Genomic DNA, 12,828 nt, shown 5'->3' on the forward strand with positions numbered 1-12,828 from the left:
ATCGATTGCTACCACTATCTGAGGAAGCACTCCCAGAATCACAGTGTGGCTTTCGCCCAGCTAGAGGCACAGCCGACATGATTTTTACAGCCCGCCAACTCCAGGAAAAATGTCGTGAACAAAGACAGCCTTTGTACATGGCCTTCATAGACCTGACAAAGGCCTTTGACACGGTAGACCGTCAGGCTCTGTGGAGTGTGCTGTCGAGGTGCGGCTGCCACGATAAATTTATCAGAATAGTGAGGCTTCTACATGATGGCATGGCAGCCACAGTGCTCAGCAACAGCGGCTCCGAGTCTGAGCCTTTCACTGTGGAGACGGGTGTCAAGCAAGGGTGTATCATAGCTCCCACCCTGTTTGCCATCTTTATTGGTGCTATACTGCACCTCATTGGCAAAGAGTTGCCACAGGGGATCCCCATCCTCTATAGAACCGATGGCAGGCTCTTTAACCTTAACAGGTTCAAAGCCAAGAGCAAAGTTAGAAACACCACTATCATGGAGCTTCAGTACGCGGACGACAACGCCATCGCAGCACACTCAGCAGAAGAACTTCAGGGTATCTTGAATGCCTTTGCTAAGGCATACAGAGCCCTGGGCCTTGCCCTCAACATCAAGAAGACCCAGGTCCTACATCAACCTCCACCCAACCAGCCAACTAATCAGCCCGCCATAAACGTGGACAACACCCCCCTTGAAAACGTTGACCACTTCCCATACCTCGGCAGCATCCTCTCCTCCAAAGCGGACATTGACTCAGAGGTCAACCATCGCCTGAGCTGTGCCAGTGGAGCCTATGCCAGACTCAGGAGGAGAGTCTTTGAGGACCGGGATCTAAGGGCTCAAACAAAGCTCCTGGTCTACAGAGCTGTTGTCATCCCCACCCTGCTGTATGGGGCAGAGTCATGGACTACTTACAGTAGGCACCTGAGAGCCCTGGAACAACATCACCAGCGATCCCTACGGAGGATTTTGAGGATCAGTTGGGAGGACAGACGCACCAACATCAGCGTCTTGGAGGAAGCCAACATGCCCAGCATCACCACCACAATTATGCAGCACCAACTCCGCTGGACAGGTCACGTCATCCGCATGTCCAACACACGTCTTCCCAAACAGGTCCTTTACTCCCAGTTGAAGGAAGGTCAGCGTGCCCCTGGTGGGCAAAAGAAACGTTTCAAGGATAACATCAAGACCAGCTTAAAGCATTTCCACATCCCCATGAAAAACTGGGAGGAAATAGCACTGGACAGGCCTCGCTGGAAGAAATCCGTACAAGAAGGTGCAGCACTCTATGAGATGGAACTCCGCCGTATCGCAGACACAAAGCGACAACACCGCAAGGAAAGACAGAAGAAGGCTCCCCCCCCATCAACCACTCCCATTTTCCCCTGCCCACATTGCACCAAAATATGTGGATCACGGATTGGCCTACACAGCCATCTACGGATCCACAAATAGACGACCCTACGGAGGACAGTCATACTCGTTTCGAGTGACCGCCGATGATGATGATGATGATGATTGTGTGCTGAGCTGTGGTGTAGCTGCTAGCTTCAAGTAGCCTCTATACTAATTTGTTTACCTTTTGTAAATGACTTGACTAAAATAGAAGAAAAGACCAACATTGTGTGCTTATTCCGGTTCTAAATCGATTCATAATTTTCAAAAATCGATGAAAAAAAACCAAAACAATTTTATAAGAATACATTTTTTTAAATACGTTTTTAGGCTATCTCCACGCAACCAGAAGGAACTTTTCTAATCTGTAACCTGTTTTGAAAAACTTTCATTATAATTATTATACCAAATAATACATTGTGAGAATCGGTTTGAATCGAGAATTGTCATGAATCAAGAATCGATTCTGCTTCGAATCGTCACCCCAGGAATCGTATCGTATCGCTAGGTGCCCAAAGATTTACACCCGTAATAACCAGACTGACCATACGTCCTCTTTTGCGGGGCTGTCCGGACTGTCCGGGCAGAGTTTCTTAAATGCCTCAAATGTCCGGCATTTTGAGTTAGGGTTGCGTGTATTTTTAATGTACGTTCAGGGTTAAAAAGGGGTTAAAAACAAAACAAATTGTGAAGGTGTGCGCACGCAGCAGCATTCGTGAGGAAGGGGCAGAGACAGAGAGAGAGGGAGTGGAGAGACAGACAAGACACCCGGTTTGCTTGTTTTTTTTAATTGTATCGATTATCGCTTTCCCCCAGTGTTTTGTTTAGTTTATATTTGCCGGGTCAAATTTCCGTAACCCGTTTATTGCGTTTTTATTTTGATTCGCCAAAAGTTTTATCAATGACAACTACCGCCTCAGTTTGCACTTGGACAAGTTTAACACGAGGGGCTGTCAAAATAAAGACTTCATGGTAAACACTAAGGTGAGTGTAAAGTCAACATTTTTAACTCCAGTAAATGAGTTATTTTAGTCTTTGTGAGTCCATGGAAACTTCACTTTTATCTCCCGCTGGATCCACATCGTTCAAGGATGGAGACAGGTTAGCTGTTAGCTTCAAGCTAACCAGCACCCGAGCAGACTCCTCCACCCCAAAAACATACTTTGCAGGTCAAAAAACGGGGCAATTGTTTGCCTTTTGAAGTGTTAATGTGCGAGGAGTGTTCAAAAGGAGTCTCTTGGAGAAGTGGCTGACAAGTTAGCATCGCTGACAGTGACGTCATCACCGTCATTGTTTACTGAAACAGAGATGGTGACTGTGCGTTGTGTGCAGGCTCTGCTATTTATCAATAGATTTATCAGATAAAATGTTTTATTATCTATAGCAGGGGTGTCAAAAGTGTGCCCCGGAGGCCATTTGCGGCCCACAACTAATGTTTTAAAGGCCCACGGCACATTCTAATAATACTATTAAAATAAACAAAAACATAACAAAAGTAAAATAAAAAAGCTTAAAGGTGAAATGTAATTTAGAAAAAGTTGCAATTTTGACTAATAAAACAAAGCAGTTTTTTTTTCTTTCAAACTGTCATTGCTCAAAACTTAATATTGAATCAAAATCAATGTTATTATGAATTATTGACCTATCCAAGGTTCCGATTACTTCACATCAAATATTCCACTTTGAAAAATATTTTTGATGGAAGATTTTGCATATTTTGTGTGTTTGCCATTAAAAACACAGTTTTGTTTGACAAAAAAGGGCGGAAAACAAACAAACAAAAAAACAACATAAAAAAAAACAAAAAATATTTTGAAATGAGGGATAGATGTGAAGTTGATGTAGACTCCAGAGATTTGAGCGTTAAATATAAAATGTATGTATGCCCTGGCACACCATTAATCAGCATTTCATGGCCGAAGCGAAACACTTTTTACACTTTTTACTAAAATAAATACACCTACAACTTATTAAATAAAAACATAGAAAAAACTACCAGCAGCTGTAAAGTTTAGATCCATGAAGGAAAGAAGAAAGTGAATGAATGTTTATAACTGAATACATTTACATATGTATACAAATTTGTTTTCTTTTTTTATTATTTTTTTAATGAATTAAGTAACGTTTATGACAACCTTTTTCCAAAACACAATATAGAATGTGAGATATAACAGGATAATGCATACGTTTATATATTTTTTTCAAAACGCTTACAAAAAAGTGGGACCCCAAAAATTTACTGTGGGACCCCATTTTTATGACTTTTATGACCCCATTTTGAAAATTCCTAGCACCAACACTGCTGTCAACAGAGGAGAAAAAATGCTTTAGTTAAATAAATATATTATTTATAAAGCAAGTTCGAGTATCATTGGCAAATTTTCACCTAGTCCCGGCCTTGGCACGCATATATGTGTCCTCTTTTTGGGATTTCAGAATATGGTCAGCCTAGTAATAACTGACGTCAATAACAGATCGGGGCACCCCTAGTTATCTGAGCTATCTTCTAATGGCATCGGATTTAGACTTAGACTAAGGCAAACTTTATTGATCCACACGATTATTTATTTATCGGTGTGGCATCACAATTCTGATAATTATGGTGCACCCCTGCATGGCAAACAATCACTTTAAGGAGTGACACAGGAGGACACAAACGTTAGCAGCGTTAGCATAGCTATGTAAGCTACAGTGCTAACATTACACTCACATTTTGACAGCACCATCACGCCACCTCAACCTATTTGCTGAGTGCTGCCACTTCAGTAGCGCTTTACTTTAAGATGTGCGGTGAAGCCTGAACTTCAAAACTCAAGTGTAGCAAAAAACAAGTGAGGGAGATGGTTGATTCCTCTCACGCTCAGTGTTTATAAGCAGCCTTTAGAGAGGCACATTACTCTACATCCTTTTTCCGTAATAGGTAACATTGAGGAAAAGAAGCTGGCCTGCAGAGTAGTCAAGGTTCTTTACAACGTCGGCGGGGCATTCTGTCGTAAATGCCTGAAAAAGTGCTTTTATTGCTGACCTGCGCTCTTTCCCTTGCCTGCTCCCGGTAGGTTTCTAGAATGTTCATGGACGCAAGCTGCCGGACGTCAGACTTGCATACGCACTACATGGAGTTGACGTGGGGGTGTAGTAGGCAGTGACCCTGGGTGCAGAGTGTGCAAAAGAAAACCCTCTTGTGTTCTAAAAGCCAGACCAAAGTCCAGGCCCGGATGTTGCTATCTGTCCCCTTATTGTCCCCCCCCCACCCTCTTCTTCCAAATGCTGGCATTTTACTCTGAATGATGGCTTTTCAAATAGCCAAAACATTCCAGAGACACAGTGTGGGAAACACCCTCTTGTCCGTTTGACCATGATGCTTCATTTGTTTTGCAGGCCGGCTGCGTACGTGAGGACGCCTGATTGCCATCGAGTGATTAATGAGAAGAGTGAAGGCGGCGCTTTACACACCGAAAAAGTGCCTGGTAGAGGAAATGAGACTTCTCATGGAAAGCACCGCCATTCCCGCTCTTCCTCCCGGTGAGTGACTCCATGCTGCAGATAGCGCGCCAGGAATAGCGTCTCTCAGCCTGTGACATTTATATCGTCTACAATTCATGTTTGGGCTGTAATCAGCGCATGTGAACGCGGCAAGAGTATGCGACCATGTGACACACACAGGCCACTTTATCTCCTCCTCACTCCGCCATCACTCGGCAGGAGGCGGGGCGCTTGCCACCGTTGACGCCGCAGCATTCCAGCCATAGCGTCCCCGCTACTGTCCCAGTAAGAGCACAGCCTGTAATCATGCTGGATTAGGTTTCAAACCAATTTAGTGTATAAAAGGGGGCTTTTTTTAATCCTACAACTTTGCGTCTTCTTGTTGAAGCTCCTCCCCCTGTGTGCAAGCGTTTCATCTGATTGGCCGACTTGCATTTGAAGCACTTTTTATCCTACACGCCTATAATAACCTTTCACTTAAAGGAACCACAATGTCCAGATGACTAACATTTCTCTCACAAGTTCACTTAGTGTTGGTTGTCCCTGAAAATGGATCTGGCAGTAATTAGTTTTGAGTAATGTGTAGATCATAACTATCTGTACTTGGAAGGCCCACTTTCCACCGCCCCCTCTTGGTGTGACATCATCTGCAGAACTCGAGCCTGTTTCCCCACATAGACAATGTGGATAAAGGCATGCAAAAAAATTATTTTCATCACTTAATGACATGTTTCATGATGTCCATGATTACTTCAAAACTGATATGATTAACATTTTGAGCAAAAATAAATATAAAAAGATTCGCCATTTTCTGACATCTTGTGGAAAACATCAGTAGAAGAGGACACAAAATAGAATACTTTCTAGTTTTTTGGGTCTGTTTCTCTATCTCTGTTTTTTCACAGGTTCTGAGTCAATCTTTCTTCCCTTTAGGGTGCTCCTGATTTTCGTGATCAGCTGACTTTGGGTGTTAATGCATAGTCATAATAATAAATCTGTCACGGAACCAATTAAGCTTGTAAATTGAGGTACCACTTATTGTATGCTCACGTCACCTCAGAGTTGTCCACCACTAACTATAATAACAAGTTTCTCTCTGCAGCTGCTTGTAAAAACTCCCTAACATTTATCGTGCATTTATACTATGGATATTATTGTTTCTGGGGCTACATATCCAGAACGTTAAAGACCGGGAGGCCAGACTTCAGAGAACAATCATCCTCTACAGTAGACATTTGATTCAAAGACGATTTGCATAAAAGCTAGTCAAAGGTCTATGACAGCACTCTAGAGACTGCCTCTACTCTACGCCGGCTAAAGTTATACAGGATATACCCCAGATAACCTTATCCCTGTCCACACACACACAATGCCATCATTTAAGACCCCCTGCCCCCTCTGTCTGCTTGCGCAACGCGGCCTAGTACGCATGCGCAGAAAATGGCAGACACGCATATATTACGTCATAGTCACCTCTGACCTGGAAGTGTATCCTTACCCGGCAGTCTGGTATGTGAAGTATTTCAATGTTGCCTATTGCCACATTTCTTTTAACAGTAAACCTTGCTTGCCTCAACATCAGCAGATGTTAGATAGCCCTATTGTAGTGAATCACACCTGATCCATCATACATGAATCAAATATTTAATGGATGTGTGCAAGTAAACAATGTGATGAAGAACATTTTACAACAATCAATCTAGGGATCTAGATATCTGGCCAGGACACTCCTCACTCTTTTACTTTCACCTTCATTGTCCATTCCTGCCATCCCGCCTGTGCTTTGAGGCTGAAATTGGGGGTCGTACTCGATGCAACCACTTCACAGTAGTTATGGAGCACAAAACTAGACGTTGAGTAATCGCTCGACATACTGTATATGGCGGACAATAACTGATACAGTCTGCTTGGCCAGTCCAAATGCATTCGCTGTTTTCCGTAGTCTTTCCTCGTCGGCCAGGTAATACAAAGCACACGCTACCTTTTTTATCACATCCACGGGAGCCCGCATTATCGTCGACAAATGGACTAAGTCTTTCGCTAAGTAGAATGACAGCTGACCTGGGCATTCGAAAGTTCTCTTGCCATTCCTCTGGCACAACACACTCATTGAAAAACACATCCCACCAGGCTGCCTTTCTTCCAGGCCTTATCCAACGTCGTTCAACATTGCTACGTTGCCGTCTGAGAAGTGTTGTATCCGAAATAGCTGCAATCGCGCGTTTCCTTCTCTTAAGGTATTCATGTGTGATTTCTACAAGCATCTGTGCATGTAGAAGGAGAAACACGGGCATGTACCATGAATTGATTAACGTGGACCCCGACTTAAACAAGTTGAAAAACTTATTCGGGTGTTACCATTTAGTGGTCAATTGTACGGAATATGGACTCCTACTGTGCAATCTACTAATAATAGTTTCAATCAATCAATCAATGTCTGGAAGATTCGCCTCCATCTTTCTCGTGGTTACCTCCGAGTGGAAAACCGGTTGTTATGAAGCTGGCTGTGGTGCTTTCTTTCTGATGTCATTTCCTGTGTGGGGCACGGGCTTTCTGACGTCACTTCCTCTCCGAACTTTATAAACGAACAATGAGTCCATACAGAGCTAAGAGCCGGATATTCAAGAAATAGACGGCGCACTTACCCGTGTTAAAAAATATCCAAGGAGTGGAGGGAACCTTAAACGATGGGTTATTGTGGCTGACACAGGGTTTAGCCTAAATAGTTATTCGTTTAAGGAGTTATCCGGCTCAGACCATGTCTACAGTAAGTCGTTTAAACCCATAAACAAATAATTATTTAGCCTAAGCCCCGTTTCAGCCACACTAAACCAGCGTTTAAGGTCCCCCTCTTCAGACAAATTTTTACACGGATAAGTGCGCCGTGTATTTCTTGAATCTCCGGCTCTTAGCTTTGTATGGACTCATTGATTGTTTACAAACTGAGTTCAGAGAGGAAGTGACGCCAGAAAAACCGTGCCCACACAGGAAGTGATGCCAGAAAGAATGGGCCACAGCCAGCTTCATAATAATGCGTTTTCGTAACTCGGAGCAAACCACAGGAAATACGGAGGCGAGTCATCCAGACATGCCATGTTTCTCCTACAGACGCTTGTGGAAATCACACATGAATACCTCAAGAGAAAGCGATTGCAGATATTTCCGATACAACACTTCTCAGACGGCAAGATAACTTTCCAATGTCCAGGTCAGCTGTGATTCTACTTAGCAAAAAACTTTGTTCATTTGTCGAAGGTAGCGTGTGCTTTGTATCACCTGGCCGTCGAGGGGAGACTAAATACGGAAAACATTGAATGCATTTGGACTGGCAAAGCAGACTGTATCAGTTATTGTCCGCCATGTATGTCGCGGACGCAACGTCTAGATCTAGAGTATATAAAGTCACCAAAAACGAATAGACAATGAAGGTGAAGGCAAAAGAGTGAGGATTGTCCTGACCAGATATCTAGATCCCTAGTTTGATTGATGTAAAATGTTCTTTATCACATTGTTTACGTGTCTAATAAAGATTTGATTCATTTATGATGGCTCAGGTGTGATTCATTACAATAGGGCCCCACAGTACACTGGATTCCAGTTAATTCAAATACCACAACACTGGATATTGTTCAGATAAGTTAAATTTAAGAACTTGCACACAAAGCAACACTGGATGTGACTATGACGTGCGCATTTTCCGCGCATGCGTACTAGGTCGCGTTGCGCCGGCGGACGGAGGGAGGAGGCGGTCTTAAACGGTGGCATTGTTGTGTGTGGACAAGGATAAGGTGAGGTGGGATTTACTCTGGATAACCTTATCCGGCTTAGTGTAAACAGGGCCTAAATGTAAACAGTGCCAGAATCTGTTTTTTTTTAACTGAACTCGCAGTTCACCAGTTGAACAGCCCAAATGATGGAAAAGAGAGGACCTCCTTGAGGAACACCACTAGTATAACTAAAGAAGTTGAACAAATGACTACTGACTGCATCTGAAGTAAACAAGCTACAGCAACACCTTCACATTACAAACTGCCAAAAAGGAGAGGACTTAAAGGGGTGCCTTGAGGAACGTGTGGTCCAAGTTTCTCTATACAACAGGAGCACTCTGGTCTTTTTAGGAGTTTGCTACAAGAATGTTGTCTGCAAAGTTTTGAATTGAACTCAGCGGGTCGTTATGATTCGGCCCCTGGGCTTCCAGTTGAATAGTTTGCATTATTGCCAGTGGACGCAAAATGGCACAGATTCGGTGTTATGTGGTGTAATCATAAAGCATATATTTGCTCATGTCCACCTTTTCTAGTTAGTTTCTTCCTGCTGCTGCATACGTGCCCCAATCCCCCTCCTGCGTTCCGATAGGTCGACTGGACTGGTATGCAGCAGGAATCTTTTGGATCAAGGTGATTTCACGCTCCTCCACCTTTTCCCAGGGCTGGCAGCTCGGCGTGTGATAGCGGCCGACACGTTGTTATCATAGCGCACGCATGCAACAAACGGAGGCGGGACGGCTCGGTCTCTCTTTCTGACACCTCAAGTGTCGGGTCGTCTGCCAGTCTTTATTGGTCGGCCTGCGGAGGGGAGCGCTGTGACATGTCAGTTCTAAGATAAAATGAATCTTCTCCTTTAAAAAAAAAAAAAAAGGCGGGGGAGGGGGGAAGAAAAACAGGCTTCCTTTTTGAAGTTGAACTAATCTCGCTAACCTTGACATTCCCTTTCCACTCTCAGCTCTCATAATAGCCCCACAGTGCTCGCTCTCTCTCGCTCTCTCTCTCTCTCTCTCTCTCTTTTTCTCAATGAAACTCCTATCTCATTCAGCTCTTTGGTGGTAAGCAGGGGGGTGGGGGGGCTGAGGAGGCGGGGCCGGGTTAGACAGTCTGTGAAAGGAGGTGAGCTGAACGCCTGTCAGTCAACAGTTTCCCCCTCGCACATGATCGGAAACAACTCATTAAACCTTGGAAATACTTTGAGTGTTTGTGAAAATCTTTGATCACACACACACACACACACACACACACACACACACACACACACACACACACACACACACACACACACACACACACACACACACACACACACACACACACACACACACACACACACACACACACACACACACACACACACACACAGACAATTAAAAGTGATAGAGTGTTTATGACCATGTGACTTCCTGTCTTGATATAATCCTACCTTATTCACCCTGAGACACACATTTTTGCATGTCCGTCCGTCCTCTGGCGTTTATATCGCCAGAGGACTTCCTCTCTGGAAATAGATCAAATGTAGTCCACATCCGCATTGATTCAATTCTCATGTGGCATAAATGTGACCTCCTTTTAGAAAAGATTTAGGAAGACGTGTATTTACCCTGCACACTCACACTCACACATAGCTGTAAATCTATGTGACACATGCAGTGAAATGTGTCCGCTAAAAAGCAAACCCCCACCCCCTCATCTTCCTTTTAAAGACGTAATATTGACCCACCGATTCTTCCATTTTCATCAGGGTGAGCTGCCTAGCAGGCGCAAGACATTGATAAAACGAGAATTATACATACAATATAATCCCAGCCAAACTTTGTGGGGCGGTATAGCTTGGTTGGTAGAGTGGCCGTGCCAGCAACTTGAGGGTTCCAGGTTCGATCCCTGCTTCCGCCATCCTAGTCACTGCCGTTGTGTCCTTGGGCAAGACACTTTACCCACCTGCTCCCAGTGCCACCTACACTGGTTTAAATTTAACTTAGACATTGGGTTTCACTATGTAAAAGTGCTTTGAGTCACTAGAGAAAAGCGCTATATAAATACAATTCACTTCACTTCACACTAAAACTGACTTTGAAACAATGTTGCAAAAAATATGTATTTGTAAATTGAGACAACTTTGAAGTCCAACGTTGGATCCAAGTTGTTGGTTGGGTAATGACCAAATTTAAAAGGTCAAATCAACGTCACAACCTGACATTGAATAAACGTCGTCAAAAAGCATGTTGTTTCCACGTTGTATTTGTGTTGTAGAATATTGGTTGGAAAATGACCAAAATTCAATGGTCAAATAAATGTCAGAACACAACATTGATTAAACGTCGTCAAAAAGCATGTTGTTTCCACGTTGTATTTGTGTTGTAGAATACTGGTTGGAAAATAACCAAAATTCAATGTCAGAACCCAACATTGATTAAACGTAGTCAAAAAGCATGTTGTTTCCACGTTGTATTTGTGTTGTAGAATATTGGTTGGAAAATGACCAAAATTCAATGGTCAAATCAATGTCGGAACCCAACATTGATTAAACGTTGTCAAAAAGCATGTTGTTTTCATGTTGTATTTGTGTTGCAAAATATTGGTTGGAAAATGACCAAAATTCAATGGTCAAATCAATGTCAGAACACAACATTGATTAAACGTCGTCAAAAAGCGTGTTGTATCAACGTTATGTTTGAGTTGCTCAATGTCAGAACCTAATTCAACAAGTACTCAAAGTTGTTTTAATGTCTTGTGCCTGCTGGGCGGAACCTATCCCAGCTGACTTTGGGCAAGAGGCGTTACTCAATGTTTTTTCATAATTTTACTCCACTTATTGACATGCTTTTAGTTTTAAATGCACTTTTCCGAGCTGTTTTCTTCCCCATTCAGTTCAAAAAACATCAAATTAAGACACTATACAAAACACATTTTTACCTTGAATTCAAAAAGACGGAACAATAAACATTTTTCCGCACACAACACACACGCGGTTTGCGTGGGATTTGGATTAGGAAGTGTTTTTATGGTTCTGACTGCATTCACACTTGACTAAATGATCGGTACAAGGAGAGCTAACCGTACTTAAAGTGACAAGGGTGAACGCGCCCTGAATGGAAGAACATAAAACCGTAAGTAAGGTTTCAGTTTGGAAAGAATCATAGAAGTTTGCATGTAAATTTAGATTTCTTCCATAATTTTACTTTACATATTGATATGCTAAAAGTTTTTGTCGTTTAGTAACATTTCCCGAGGACCTATTTATTCCCTCTTGTCACAAAAACATACACAATATCAAATAAAAGCCAAAAATGGCGGAAAAACACAACATACAAGGGAATACCTGCCTGGAAGCTGTGTTGGAGCCTATACTGCGACTGTGACAAATGTGAACACACCTTAAATGGAAGAACATCTTTTTAAATACACTAATGGTGCAACTGGACACATCCTCAGTGATGTAACCTAGGATCACAGGGGGTTTCGGGTCTTTCAACAATCAGACCCCCTCCCCTAGGCGACCCAGCTAGGGTTGATCAGGCCCCAGCCTGTGTCCAGGTAGCGCTACTGCCCTACAAGAACATAAGAAGAACATAAAATATATACATTTTTATATAAATTTGGATCAGTTTTATAATGTACACCACATATTTATATGCTAATAGTTTTTTTCGTGTAAGATTAGTTTTGAATCTAAGTTTTCCCCTAAACTAATTTCTACTATCTTGTCAAAAAGACTTGCACAATATCAGATAAGAAGGAAAAATTAATCCAAGATGTTGGAATAATAACCTTTTCCGCACACACAACTCTCAAGGGATTTGGCACATTAACACGCATGGAAGCATTCTTTTGGGCTTGAACTGTGTTCTCACTTAACCAAACTAACCACACTCTGAGCACCGATAAACAAGTTTTAAATCAAACCAAATATGACAATTGTAAACGCAATCTGAATGGTAGACCATAAAACCAGAAGTCATTGAAGTTTACATGTGAATTTGGATCCGTTTTTACTCCACTTATCGATATGCTCAAAGTTTTTTTTTGGGTAGTTTTAGTTTTGGATGAAAGTTTTCCCGTTATCTTATTTGACGCGTAACGTTTTTCCGCTGTTCCTGTGAGAAAGTTTGTTTTAGTAAATGTTTGCCAGGGTTATTCACAGATAGACAGACAACATTCACACTCACATTCACACACTA

General features: G+C 42.6%; 1 protein-coding gene across 1 annotated transcript in view; it reads left to right on the forward strand.

Moving 5' to 3' along the window:
• Nucleotides 1-4,922, forward strand: part of pex26 (peroxisomal biogenesis factor 26) — a 63,402-nt gene extending 58,480 nt beyond the window's left edge. Inside the window, exon 6 of the mRNA XM_062064770.1 lies at nucleotides 4,779-4,922. The gene's annotated coding sequence lies outside the window, so the exon portion shown is untranslated. The remainder of the gene's footprint in view (nucleotides 1-4,778) is intronic.
• The last annotated feature ends 7,906 nt before the right edge of the window (nucleotides 4,923-12,828 follow it).

This window comes from Entelurus aequoreus, linkage group LG12, assembly GCF_033978785.1.
Source record: "Entelurus aequoreus isolate RoL-2023_Sb linkage group LG12, RoL_Eaeq_v1.1, whole genome shotgun sequence".
Taxonomy (NCBI): Eukaryota; Metazoa; Chordata; class Actinopteri; order Syngnathiformes; family Syngnathidae; genus Entelurus; species Entelurus aequoreus.